The sequence below is a fragment of the Cryptomeria japonica genome, chromosome 9, assembly GCF_030272615.1.
Source record: "Cryptomeria japonica chromosome 9, Sugi_1.0, whole genome shotgun sequence".
Lineage (NCBI taxonomy): Eukaryota > Viridiplantae > Streptophyta > Pinopsida > Cupressales > Cupressaceae > Cryptomeria > Cryptomeria japonica.
In genome coordinates, this window is record NC_081413.1 from 541,608,122 (window position 1) to 541,622,634 (window position 14,513).

A 14,513-nucleotide genomic window follows, 5' to 3' on the forward strand; every position below is an offset into this window, starting at 1 on the left:
CATCATTGCAACAACAAATCACTTCTATGAGTCAATCTAAGTTTAGTGTGCCTACATTTGATGTTGCGAGCCCACTTTCTCTTGATATTGTTAGGGTATCCCTCCTAAACATGTTGAAGTCCCTCAATTGGAACTATCTAATGGAAAGGGTGATCCTTTAACACATGTCAAGACATTTCAAACCTTGTGTACTAACTTTTCTTATGACCAAAGATTGCTTACTAATTTTTTTACTAGAACATTGAGAGACAAGACTTTACAATGGTATTTCTCTTTGCCTTCCAATTCGATTACTTCTTTTCAACAATTAATGAATGATTTTATTCAACAATTTCAAAACAACATAGGTCCTAAGATCACTTTAACTGATTTAGGGCATTGTAAACAAGGTGTTAATTAAAGAAAAAGTAACTGATTTCATTGGTAGATATAAGAATTTGTGTTCTCAAATTTCTTTTTGTTGGTAAACAGATTTGTCCCTTTCTTGAAACCTTAACAATTATCTTCCTTAAGCAAAAATATAACTCGGTTTTGCCCTTTATAAAAAAAACAAACTACCAATAGTTGAATTGATTAAAATTCAACCTCTACATTAGAGGGCAGCTCCTCATATGATTTGCGATGAATTTATTATATAAATGAAATACTAATACTTTTTACCGGAAAGCATTGAAAGGATTTCAACATTCATCCATCAACACGAATAAATGCCTTCAAACTAAGAGCATTGAAAATTTTCTAAAAGAATTTAATGAGAGTTCACAGACTCTGATTTACAAACATGCTCACTGCATAAATTCAAAGCACAACAGAGGCTCAACAATACTGAAGGATGATTGATACTCTCTCAGGGAAAGGGGGATCAAGCAAATCAATACACGCGAGTCTTCTAACAACTAATTATAACCATGAATTGAGTAAAATATAGAGATAACTGATCACATAATTATATCATGCCCATAACAACTTTCTCAAGAAAGACTACTAATCTTCAAACACACAGATTCAAAGATTGCATAACATATCACTTCATTGATAATCAACCATTGTACTTTCAAACAATTCATATGAGAACCAAAATATTATTTGCTGCTCCTAAAAGTCATAGTTTTCAGAAACCATTACAAAGACAAGCTTTTCAACTTAAGTAGCCTCCAGGCTCATAGTTTTTACATAATCAAATTGCATTTACTTTTGATCAAAGTTAAAGAAACCATTTATAACAACAAGAAAGAAAACTAAATCAACAACCACTGTGAGGCTGACACCTCATCTTTGGATCAACTATGCTTCCACTGTGGCAGAAGAGGTTACGGACCTGTCCTGCTTTGCTATAGAACCACGCCATTCCAGGTGCGCCGCCAAGAAGTTCAGGATGACTTGAAAATAAGGAAGACCAATGTGTTGGATTCTCTACTTCCACACCTCTTTGTCCATGTTTACTTGTGCTACTTTTGCCTTGTGTACCTCCAAATGGTCAAAACAGACTATGAGCATCGATTCGATCCTTGCTACCTTTGAGAAGTCCTCCATGGTCAAAGACTTCGTCATCTGAATGAATCAAATCCTCTCCTGAAAGATCTTGGTCATGTCCGCAACTTCCTCAATTGTCTTGGTATCATCCTTCATGAGCTGGATGTCAATTCACTTGAGATCCTTCTGCATTGTATCAATCAGGTTTGTCAATCCTTTGAGAAATTTGGTGGATTCTTCACGACCTTGCTTGATGATCGAGTTGCGCCACTCCACATTATTCCTTGACACATACAATACATTGTCATCAATATTCTCTACCGGTTTTTCAGCTAAGAACTTCAACACCCCATATTTCTGTATATCATTCATTTGTGCAAGGACTACTACCCATTTGATCCTTTCTTTCTCCCAAGCCACCGTTTCCAGTTCTAGTTCCTTGCTCACAGTTTCAACATCTTTATAAAATTTCACCAGATTAACGATATAATCTGATCCTTGTTGCATTATAAGGTCCAACCATTTATTGAACATTTTTGTAACTACTTTGTTCCTTTGAACCTAGTCTAACATTTTCTAGTTGGCTAGAGATTTAGGGTTGAATGATACCGGTATCTGTGACAATGGTTGGGGGTTTGGATTATGGATGGCATTGATATACTCAGCCATTTGAGTAACAACTTTCTTCAGCTCTCTTTTATCATTTTCATCCTTCCATGTTGTTGAAATTATCCTTTTCATAGATGATTCCAAATGCCTAACATCCACAACACACGAAGCAAATCCCAAATCTATCTTCTCAACTGTAAAATCCTCCTCAGTAGCTTTGTCTACATCCTTTCCTAGAATTGGTTTGGCTATTTTGGCCATCCAGTGACCTGTTGTTTCATCTAATTCAAGCATTGCCTGCGTTTTGAGTTTCTTCGGCTTTGATGCCTTTCCCAAACACCTGCGGACCATGTCTTCGTTTGGGATTGTAACCGGAACTACACTCTGTTTCTTTCCAACAAAAACTTCCAACCATCGTGGTGAGTTTAGAGGATCTTTAGGTAGAGGAGTTTTCTGTATATCAGGTGAATTGATGATGACCAAGGTGTTCATGGAATCTTGTTGGATTTCCTCTTCCTTACTCGTGTCCATTTCCTACATCTCAGGCTCATCTAGATCCTATGGATCCATTGTTTCCTAAATCTCTTCACTAGGGTATAGGTCTACAACAACCTATTTCAAAATGGGCTCCCTACTCTTCTTTTTACTCCTGGACCGAGTTACTCAAGCAACTGTGAGACCCGATGGTGATCTCTTTGATCTCCTAGGTTGGATTTTATCAACAATAGGTCTTGAGACACCTGCAACATTAACAATTTTGTTAGTGGAAGAAATGGGAGATTGAGTCACAAAGTGTGAATCAATTCTTAGTTCATGCGAGGACATGTGAGGTCCCTCCTTAAACTTTTGGTTTCTCAACCATCTTTCTGTTCTTCTCACAACATTGAAGGTTCTAGTTTGAATACTGTCATCCTCCTTTTTATTCCAATCAATTTTTGGAATTGGTTTTCCTTGAACCTCTATGTCAAACTCAGGATCTAGAACATCTTCTACTGTATCTTCTGATAATCCAGATATATTAATTGGAAGCTTGATGGTAACTATTTGTGCAAAGTGAACCTCGACCACAGTCTTTTCCTTACCTCATATTCATCACTGCAGTTCTCCCAGTAATCCTCCAATTGAGGCTCATAGAAAAAATGATTATCTACATTTAGGTTTTCTATAGCATAACCTCTACTATCAACCTTTCACCTTGCCACATATGGCTACAGGTTCATCCTTTTGAATTCTAGTTCTAGGTTCAGGGCATCTGATACAGATTTGTAGCTATAGTATCTGAGTTCAATAGGGAATACAACTCCAGACTCGCCCTTTGTTCCCAATCTTTTATCAATGTAATCCAGTTGCCTGCTTACCTCTATAAGTACATAACTATCGAAAGCATACGTAGGCAGCTTGAATGGTTGGCCCTCAAAACCACCTACCTATAGGTAAGTAAACCTGGGAAATTGAATAAATAAGCTACCATATATGCTCACAAATTCCATTGCTTCAACATAAATTCTCCTGTTCGCATCCCCCTGAAGCTCAAAAGCAAGTTTTCTCACGAAGACTCCATTCCAACTATCAATTTTCTCGATGTGTCGCTGCTGCTGTAATAGGGGATGATAATTATACACCCTCATCCCATCTATCCAAGGTTCATTAGGCAAACCAGGCCAATCCCTTGTACAAGCTAGTATGTAGAAAAGATAAGAAGACATATAAAAACTCGACATTCCCACAAAATTGCTTAATCCTTCATGAAGTCTCTCTGCAATTACCTGAGACCAATTGAGATACCTGTCACTGGATAAAACCACCTAGAAAAAGTACATCCAATCCTCCCAGTAGAAGGAATGTGAGTTTCCCTTCACTCTGTTCAAAAGTATCACAATATCCCACACTTATATAATGAAATGCTCTCTAGTTAGGGGCTTTGGTAGCCATGACCCTCCTTTCTGAATTTTCAAGAGCCAATTCCTATCAATTACACTCTTGTACTTATTCTTCTTTTCTGAGAAATAGGCATATGAATTCCCAATGGTCCAGTCCCCATATTCATCCTTGTGCAAAATTCCCATTGTCACCATTACTATTTCTCTATTGATACTGACTAGAAGCTTACCATTACTAGTTTTGATGCATCTGTTCTCTATATCATATCTATTCATGTAAGCCATCACCAAATCCAGACATGGTGCAACAAGTGGGAACGCAACAACTTCCACAAGACCGCTTTTCACTATTTTCTCCATCAATGAACCGGTTTGAGGGTTCTTGGCTCTTTCTAAGAAATTCCCTAAATCTACATGAACCAAGGAAGTGTCTTCTAGTTCTGGTAATATACTCACTAGACACGAGGTCCGACCAAGCTTTGGCAATATTGGCCTCATACTACCTATCTATACTTCACCAAGAAATTCTAAAACAAGGCAGAATTATACTCCAACAATTTAGAGATTTTCTTTCTATACTGATAAATCTTTAGAACTTAAAGAAACACAGCTTAGGAGGAATCATCTGAACTTACCCATTACCACCATGAAAACTAGAAATTCTTCAGGAAATCAGAGCTGGTTTTACCTTCGGCGCCTCCAATTTGCTCAAGTATGGCAGTTGCAACCCTCTCAACTATGGAAATAAATTCATACATTTCCTTCAATCAGATGAGAAAATATCTATAAAGCCACACACACTTCATCATGATTTACCCAAGCATGCGAAGTAATGGTGAAATGACCAAAATCTGACACCTTCTTTATTATCCATCACTTCCGCACAAGTAGTTGATGCACTCATGATTACTTTCCATATTTAGAATTTTAAACTACTGAAAAGGGAATATTCCCTCTTTCCGCGCCGCTTTCACTTTCATCAAAAAACCTTAGTTAATTTTGAATTAAACTCATGAACCTTGAACCCATTGCAAAAATTTCAACGGTTCAAGTTCATTTGAGAAATACAATAGTGGGTGAGCAACACACAACAATACCAGGAACGAGCGACAATAATGATTATTAAACAAAAGCTTTCGACCATTTGGACCACTTGAAATTTGGTTCAAGGTTCAATACCGAAAACCAACTTAAAACATATGGACCCCCGCTCGTTATACAATGTTACATTGCTGCGAATCACAAAAGGCATTTTGAACCTTGAACCATTTGACAAAAAGTTCATGGGTTCAAAACTCTAGATGTAAAACAAAAGCGCACTTGCTCGCATGAAGACAAAGACCACAAATGACTCTCTTCTAAAATGTGCTTTGAACCTTTAACCTATTGAAATTTGTAGAAAGAGTTCAATGGTTCAAGTACGAAGGCAAACAAATGACCCGATGAAAGTAAAGGCACAAAAAGGTAACCTAAGATTATGAACATTCAAAAGAGAAAATTGCAAGGGGAGACTAACACTTTTCAAGTGATTGATAATGATATTCAAATAATTTTCATTTCTAATTTGCAAAAAGATATTAGAGAAAAACGTCTCCTTTTTGAGTTTACTTCCTTTCTGCAGTTGTGCACAACACTTCACAATTATCAACTGACTGTGAGTTAGCTGGAGAAATCCACTCCTATGGCTCCTAGTGATAAGGGTGACAGTACTCAACAACCTTTTGCGAAGTTCAAACCAAGAAAAGGATTCATCAAATTCAATGACAACATCAACAACAACAATGTGAATGCTACAATAGGTGTGCCTCATATTTCTTAAATTTTCAAAAGAGAAAGACAATTTACTCCTTTGAATGAATCTTTACATACAATTATGTCTCAATTGTTACAAAGAAATGTTATCAAACTACCTCCAATAAAACCAGTTGATCCTTCTAAGGCAGTCTCACCTTACTTTGATAAGAATTCTTTTTGTCAATTTTATCATCAACCTGGTCATGATACTAAGAAATGTTTTGCATTAAAAAGTAAGGTTCAATTTTTGATTGATAATAATACTATATCTGTGGCAGGTGTGAATGATAACGGAAACAAATCAATAGCTACTCCCAATCAAAATTTTAAGAATTTTATTGACCCTTTACCTTCTCATACCTCTAACATGATTGAGACTGAACATATTTCTTTCTCTCCCTCTGATGTGACCACTACGGTTAAAAATTTGGTGAATATGATAGAGAAACAAATAAAACCTAAAGATTTATATATCACATTTTACCTCAGTGAGACCATTAGAGCACCTAAAGGACCTCTATACATAGTTGCAAAGATTAAGGAAATACCTTGTTGTGGTGTTCTTATTGATCCCTCTTGCATGGTTAATGTCATCACTGAGGAGTATATATTTACTTTATGATTGCATAAACCAATCTATGATGATACAAATATGGTTGTTAAGTTATTTGATGGATTCTCTTGTCCTACCATTGGTTCTATCACACTTCCTATTGAGGTTCACACTAAATCCATGGATGTCAACTTTGTTATCATTCCTTCTTCTAAGCAATTCTGTGTGCAGTTAGGCTACCCTTGGCTATCTTCCATGAAGGCTACTGCTTCTCCAATCCATAAGTGTTTAAAATTTCCCCACAATGGAGAAATCATAACTATCAATCATAACTTATTTCGACCAACCAAAAGAAGCCCAAGTGTTCCTATCAATTTCTTTTGGCCTCAACAATTTCAATCTCTTCCACTAAGAAGTGATGTTCTCTTTCAATCTTATCAAAAGTGGAAGAAAGATATGATCCTATCCTTAAGCCAACCTAGAACTCCAACAATTGATATTCCCATCCTTCTTGAAGTTGAAGTTCTTCCCTTGATGGATAGAACTAATCTTCCTCCTAAGGAAAATTCTCAATCTATTCCTATGGATGAAACTATGACTTATCCTAAGAGGAAAAACAATTTTCCTCCTAAAGTTAGACCTATACCTCCTCCTCATGATGGACCTAGAATCCTTCCTACACTGAACATTCCTCCTTTATATGGTGCAGCCCCACCTCCTTTCTCTTATAGAGAGAAGAGACATGCTTCTCCTCTTGTTCAACCTAAAAGATCTCACCCTAAACCTCCAACTACTAGAGATGAGAATATTCCTCCTGCAATAAATATTCCTTCTCCTTCTCAATCTTCCGCTAAGATTCGATGAAATCATTTTGCGAGAGAACGTCGATGAAAGTTTCATGCTCAAGCTCGTGAATCTATCCCTCAAAACATTCAATCTCCCAAAACTCCAATAGTTGACATGATTTCCTTTTCTCCTAATCAAGATGTTGAACCTAAATATCCAACTCATAAGTTGCAATAAACATGTGATGGTTTTACTCCTATTCATGTTCACGCTCCTCTTTCTATAAATCTTAATGAAGAAATAGGTGAAAATGTTATTTATGATGGCAATAAAACTTCTAATGCTTATGATAGTGACTATGAATATTTTGATGTTGACAAACATTTATCTACAGAGTTTTCAAAAGCCTTAATCCTAGCTCCTAGAATCAAACAAAGTGACTTAGCACATGAGCATAGTCATTGTTTGGATCTTGTGATACCTCCATCTATTGTGCTTGATGTCACTCCTCTGGCATGTTTCCCACCTTCCCAAAATAGTGATTAGCAAGATTGGGAGGTGGATGGCGTGCTAGATTAGCACTGTAGATTGTCTACCTCTCTCTCTTTTCTTGCTTTTTTGTGATCATTCTTCTATGTGTCTCCCCGTTCTTCTATGTTCCCTAGTAATGTCTACTTGAGGATGATGAAAAGTATTGAGATCTCTTTTGGTCTCTTTCATGTTGACTCAAAATACACCTTCTATTCCCTTTCTTCCAAGGTAGTTTCCTTTCATTAGGGAATGACGATTATTCTATGCACATATACATATGATATACATGAGTTAGCATATAGCATACTGACCTCGAGGAAAGTGAAACTACCTTTTGCTTTGTATTTTGTGTTCATTATCTTTGGGTTTATTCCTCGATTTGGGGCTGAATCCTTGCGATAACGTGCTCTCTCTCTTTCTCTCTTGAATGTATCCTACCTTAAAGCATTTGCTCCTGATAAGGCATGCATAATCTCTTTAACATGGGGGCATACACTCCCCTCATATTTTCCTTCTTGATACTCAAAGTTACTTAGTGAACTTGGCTTTTGCTTTGTAATTTTTGGTATCATTGCTTTTCATGACTCATAGTGAGGGAAACCTTGTTATTTGCAATCATGGTTCTCTCTCTTGATCTTCCCTTTTACTTTGTCAATCGAAGTTGTAAGATCCTTAGTCCACTGAGGGCTTGATGTATCTTGCCTCCTTGATATGGTGAAAGTCTTTCAATCTTGTTTCCTTGTACTTTACCGGTAGTATTCGCGTACACTTATACTCCCACTAAAGTGGGGGCTAAATGTAGTGTCATAAAATTGCAACCTTGCAATTTTTGACTACATTTGGGTCTTCACGTTGGTGAAACGAATCCCTAAGCTTGACTGGAGACCCGAGACATGCTCACACTACATGAAGACTACATTTCCTCATATCCTGCACTCCCCATTGCATATTCTTGTCCTGAATTAGGGTAGGACAGAGGCATGGAGCCCCTTTCCTCGCCCTAATTTTGGCCCCCTCTATATTTATCCTTCATTAGAATTTGCATTTTGGAAGCGGGAAAAGTTTCCCTATGTCAGTCTATGACGAAAATCAGTCAATTAACCCTGATTGATGAATATATAAGATGCATTCTCTCTCCCATTTTCATAAGTGAATAAGTTCATACGAGTTCAGTAAGTGGAAATTATGATCCTAAGCGAAATCGAGAATTCAAGCTTTCAAGCATTCAAGCATTCCTTTCAAGCATTGAGCATTCTCAAGTCTCCTTTCAAGGCTAGGTGTTGCATTCAAGTCAAGGATTCAACCATTGAAGAGGAGATATCTTGTGGCATACAATTCTACAAATCCTTTCAAACTCTATCAATATTTCAATTGCATCCTCTCTAGAGGTGAATTCCATTTCAGTCATTTACTTCCATTACTGGCAAGTACTTTTCATCATTTGGTTAATTCCAAAATTGGGGTTTGACCTAAAGGCAAACCCCCAATTCCAACAACATTTTCTCTCATTTTTGTGTTTAGATTGCAAGTGCACAACTATATTTGCAGATTTGGAATTCACTTTCAGAGGCAAAAAAACCCTTTTCGGTGCATGGATTTTTTGGAGGATCGTGTGCACTTTCAACACGGTCCCAACAATTTTCACCCAAATTTGCAGGGGAGCTTCATCTTGACATTTTATTATTAATTCTAGGTGCACAACTTCATCTCACGTTTCTATTTCAAGTTATAGTCATTTCTTTGCCAAATTTACATTTAGTCTTAAATTGCATAATTCAACCTATTGCATTCTAAAAGAAGGGTTACTCTCACTTTCCAAATTCATTGTCAACTCACTTAGCATTCAATCTCTCTCTCTCTCTCTCTCTCTCTCTCTCTCTCTCTCTCTCTCTCTCTCTCGATCAGATCTAGTGAATTCCCCCACCTTCTTCATGAGAAGGTTGAGGAGAATCTTTTGTGAAACTTTCACTCCTCTTCTTGAGGACAGAAAAGCTTTCCTCTTGATCTTTCCATCACTCCTTTTTCACCACATTACACCTCTCTCTCTCTCTCTCTCTCTCTCTCTCTCTCTCCATCCCTTCCTCCCTCCCTCTCTTATTTTATTCCTCTCTTTCCATCAACCCTTTCCTCCTTCCATCTCTCCCACTTGATCTCTCTCTCTTAGGTCTCTCCCTCAACCAATTCCTCTCTCTCCACACCCCTCCCTCCCTCAAACCCTACCTTCCTCCCACTCTCTCTCTTACTTGGGATCTCTCTTTGGTCTCTCCCTCTCTTTTCATCAACCCCGCTTCCTTTATCTCTCTCTTACCCTCTCTTTTCATCAACAACTACCTCCCTCACTCCATCTCTTCACTTGGGCTCTCTCTTGGCCTCAACCACTCCCTCCCTCTCCCACTTAATCTCTTTCTCTTTAATCTCTCCCTCTCTTTCCAACCCTTCCTCCTTCTCTTTCCATTAACCTCTCCCTTCCTCCCTCCATCTCTCCCACTTGATTTCTCTCTCTGGTCTCTCCCTCAACCCATTCCTTCCTCCCTCCCTCTCTCTTTTACTTTGATTCTCTCTCTCTCTCTCTCTCTCTCTCTCTCTCTCTCTCTCTCTCTCTCTCTCTCTCTCTCTCTCTCTCTCTCTCTCTCTCTCTCTCTCTCTCTCTCTCTCTCTCTCTGGTATCTCCCTCTCTTTTCATCAACCCCTACCTCCTTGTTACTATTTACTAAGTTGTGACTATTTTTATGTCTAAAGTCATCCTATATACTCTAGTCAGTTAATACTACCGAAATATTCAGTCGGTATGTACTAAGGCTGTTGGTTACAGAAGAAAGGCTAGTCACCGAGATGCCTACCGAGTAAAGTTCCTATGCCTACCGAGCAGCAAAGAAGGTATACCGAGTTAATCTGAACCGAGTTGAAACATGTTACCAGATTCAATGAACCTGGACACATATGTGGAAACGTGTTACAAGATTCGAGAATAGGGAACTGTTATTACATAGGAAATTGCATTCAAAGATTTTGTATGATTTTGAGGAAGTTTATCCAATGAAATAGTTTCTATGTAATTCATTTGATAAAACATGTTTGTATGATTGATGTATGAACAAGATCACTGCCTCAGAGATCTATATATACGGAGTGATTTGAGTATCTAACATAGAGAGGGAAGATTGATGAATTGATGATTTGAAAATGAAAATCATGAGAGAAGATAAGATGTGAAGAGTGACAGTGATATTCAGAGGTCACCGAGAAGGTTTTTCAGAAAATAGTTTAAGAGACAGAGTATACAGAAGAGGTCACCGAGTTGATTTATCAATTGCCGAGGGATGCTATGAGAAAGGCAATTTCATATTGAGCACATAGAGTCTACTATAAAATTTTAGATGTAAAGTTGTAGATATTTGTAAAGATTTTGATTGAATTATTTGAGTTGTAATAGAAACCTTTAACAGGGTAAAAGACTCTAACAAAGTCTATAAATTGTAAAGCCTTTAATCAGGTACAACATTTTGTAAAAGTGTTTGTAAAATCCTTTAGCAAGGTAGATCTAAAGATCTTGATACTACTAATAGGGTAAGCTATCATAAATAGCTAAACATGTAGCTCTAACCGAGCAACCTTTATTATTGTAGTAGTGAAGTTGTGGGTGCCATCCCCACCAAGGTTTTTCTCTCTAACAAAGAGTTTCTGTGTAACCAAAATATATGAGTTATGGAGTGAAATGTGTATGAATGTTATTTCTATGATTATGTTTTAGCATTATATATTATGAGATCAGCTATACACAATTTATGTTTATCAGTAAGATTTTTTTTTTGAAGAAAAGTTTTGAAGTACTAATTCACCCCTCCCCTCTTAGTACAATAGCTTTCCTAGTTGGACCTAACAATTGGTATCAGAGCACTACTCTTGGAAAAGGGTTTTACTACCTAAAGATAAAGATCCTATCAATGGAAGGATATAAACAATCACATAGAATTGTGAATCTTCAAGAAGAATTGGATCATGCTAATCAAGTGATTGTAGACATGCAGAGACAAATGCAAAAATCACTGAAAGTTAGAAGAAGATTGTCTGATGATTTATAGGACTCACAAGAGTTGGTGGAACAAATTGAGACATCATTTGAGAACATCATATTAGAAGAGTCTGAAGAAATGATTGTAGAATTGAACAAAAAGAACATAGCACTAAATGATCAGCTAAAAGAAATGAAAAGGGAACATGAGTACTTCAACACATTGATGACTGAAAATCTTGATGCATTGAGAATAGCTGAGGATAACATAAGAGATTTAGAAAGAGAAAAAAAACAGCTAGAAGCACTGGTGTCTGAAAAGAATGATGAAATCACAAGGATGACTGGAATCCAACATAATCTATCTGATCAATTGGGTTATGCACATCATGAAGCAAATATAAAAGAAAATGAGAATCAAGCATTGAAACTTAAATTATCAAGATTGGCCGATGAACTTGAAGCAGAAAAGAAGTCAAAAGAAACACTGAAGAAAAGTTATGAAGCGTCAAGAATGTTGGATGAGCAACTAAACATAAGATCACCCAACAAATCTGCAGGACTCAATTACAAAAGAAACAACTCTACCGACAAAGGAATCAACACTACTGAGAAAGGAGAATCATCAAAGAAGGCTGGAAATAAAGATAAGTTGAAAGATAAGAAGCCTATTTGTAATTATTGTGGAAAACAAGGACATACTGCCAACATGTGCTAAATAAGAAAAGGTAAGCAACCGAATGTCACTAGGTCTGATGGTTATTGTTACAATTGCAATAAGTATGGTCACACATCTAATCAATGTAGGAAAAAGTCTATTAGCAATTATCAAAAGGCAAAATTCAAGGGGTTTTGCAAAAAATGCAATAGATATGGACACAATACCAAGAAGTGTTGGTTTAAGAAGAAAGACTATATGTGGTCTTCATACCGAGCAAATACTAGAAGCTACCGAACTCACACAGATTTTAACAGACAATATACTGCAGTACCATGGGATTACAATACAAGGATATGGTGTGAATGCTATGGAAGATATGGACATATAAGTGCCAATTGTATGATAAGGTTTGGAATGAACAACCGGAGATCATGGATAAATCCTGGAATGACGTGATTTCATTGTCATAAAGTTGGACACTTGGCTAAAGATTGTAGAGATCAACCCAGAGGAGATACTGAAGAGATAAGAATCAAATTACAGAAAATCTAGAAAAAGAAGGAAAATGGGTCAAATAATGAAGAAAGCACCTTACCTACCGAGTTAGGTGCACCTACTTCAAATTAATCATAAAGGTATGAAGGGACTACGTTTTCTCAAGGTTAGATCTCAACAGTTCCTATTTAATCATGAACACAATTCCAAAATCTGCATACCTAAAATGCAATAACTTTTTTTTTAAAATACTATCTAGTCTATTTTGAAGTACCAGAGAAGTTGGTATATGCATTAACCTGTCTAGTCGGTAAAAGCATATAAGGAAGTTAGTCGATTTAGTGGAACCGAGTACATTTACTGCTTATCTTACCTAACTGCACAAAGCCCGATAAGGTAAAGGGTGTATTAAAGTTCTTTGTGCGGTCATTTTACACTTACCAGTTTTCAAAGAGCAGAGTTAAGCGAATCAAAGGCGATCAAACATTTCCAGAGCGAAATTCAAGGTACTTTCACACAATCTTAAACGCATTTTCAAGAAAGTTAACCAATCAATATCAGTTGTGAATATTTGCATTATATTTACTAAGTCGAAAGCGTTTTCTAGTTAGTTGAAACCCTAAGCTATTTCGTTAGTAGAAATCCAAGTTTGAAATGGCTCCCAAGATGTAGAAACCCACTGTAGTTGAGACTATTGAGAAGCCCTCACTAAAGTATTCCTTACCTCCCAAAGTGGCATCCGAACTCGATGAGAAAATTGCATTCTCTCTTATTCCGGATAGGGTTCTATTGGTTGAAGATGTCAGATTTTATACTAAGTGCCGTGTTGAAGAGTTAGGTCATACCGAAATTAAGGACATGTATGATGAATTATGCACCGATGGAATCCTGGATAGTAAGTTTGAGCATATCAAAGTTAAGGGATTGACCGAAGCCCTAACCTATCCTCGAGTTTTCAAACCCCAATGGGTCAAATTTGTCTTGAGCAGAGTGCATGATGACTTTATGTGATTAAAGGAGCAACCATTCAAGATCACCAAGGAGATTATTCACTTAATAACTGAATACCCTATATTTGATCATGCCCGAGCACAGAAGATGATTTCACAGAAGGAATTGATAACTTTAACCGGAGTTGAGTTTGATTGCAGAGGTCTTAAGTTGAATAATGTAACAGATGCAGAGCTAAAGTTTGCAATTAGAGTCATTGGTTATTGTTTCTTTCAATCGGCAAGAGAAAATAGTGTACCGTGTGCAACTGTAGATTTGGCCTATAAAATTGTGAAAAAGGGTATGAAAGTTGATTTATGTGAAGTATTGTTGAAGAACCTTTTTGAAAATCTCAACACAATAAGGAAACCTAAGAAGAATAACACTGCTAACACACTAAATTTTGGGTCACTCTTAGTGTGTATGTTCTTCTATTTTCAGAAGTTCTTTCCTTCAGTCAGTAACATCATTTGGGAATTACACCGACCAATCACCCATCAAATAAATGATTTTATGAATCAGCTAGGTGATAATTTCAATGAGATAATGGATGATTACTTTAACAAATTTCAGGATAAGATGCATAACAGGTACAAGATCCCACCTCAGCTAGTGGAAAAATATAAGGATACTATATGTTTTGAAGTGGACACCGACTACTGTTATGTCAATGCAGTAGAACCTAGAACTCAATCTTTACCGCCTATGGGTTATGAGATTGATCTTGGT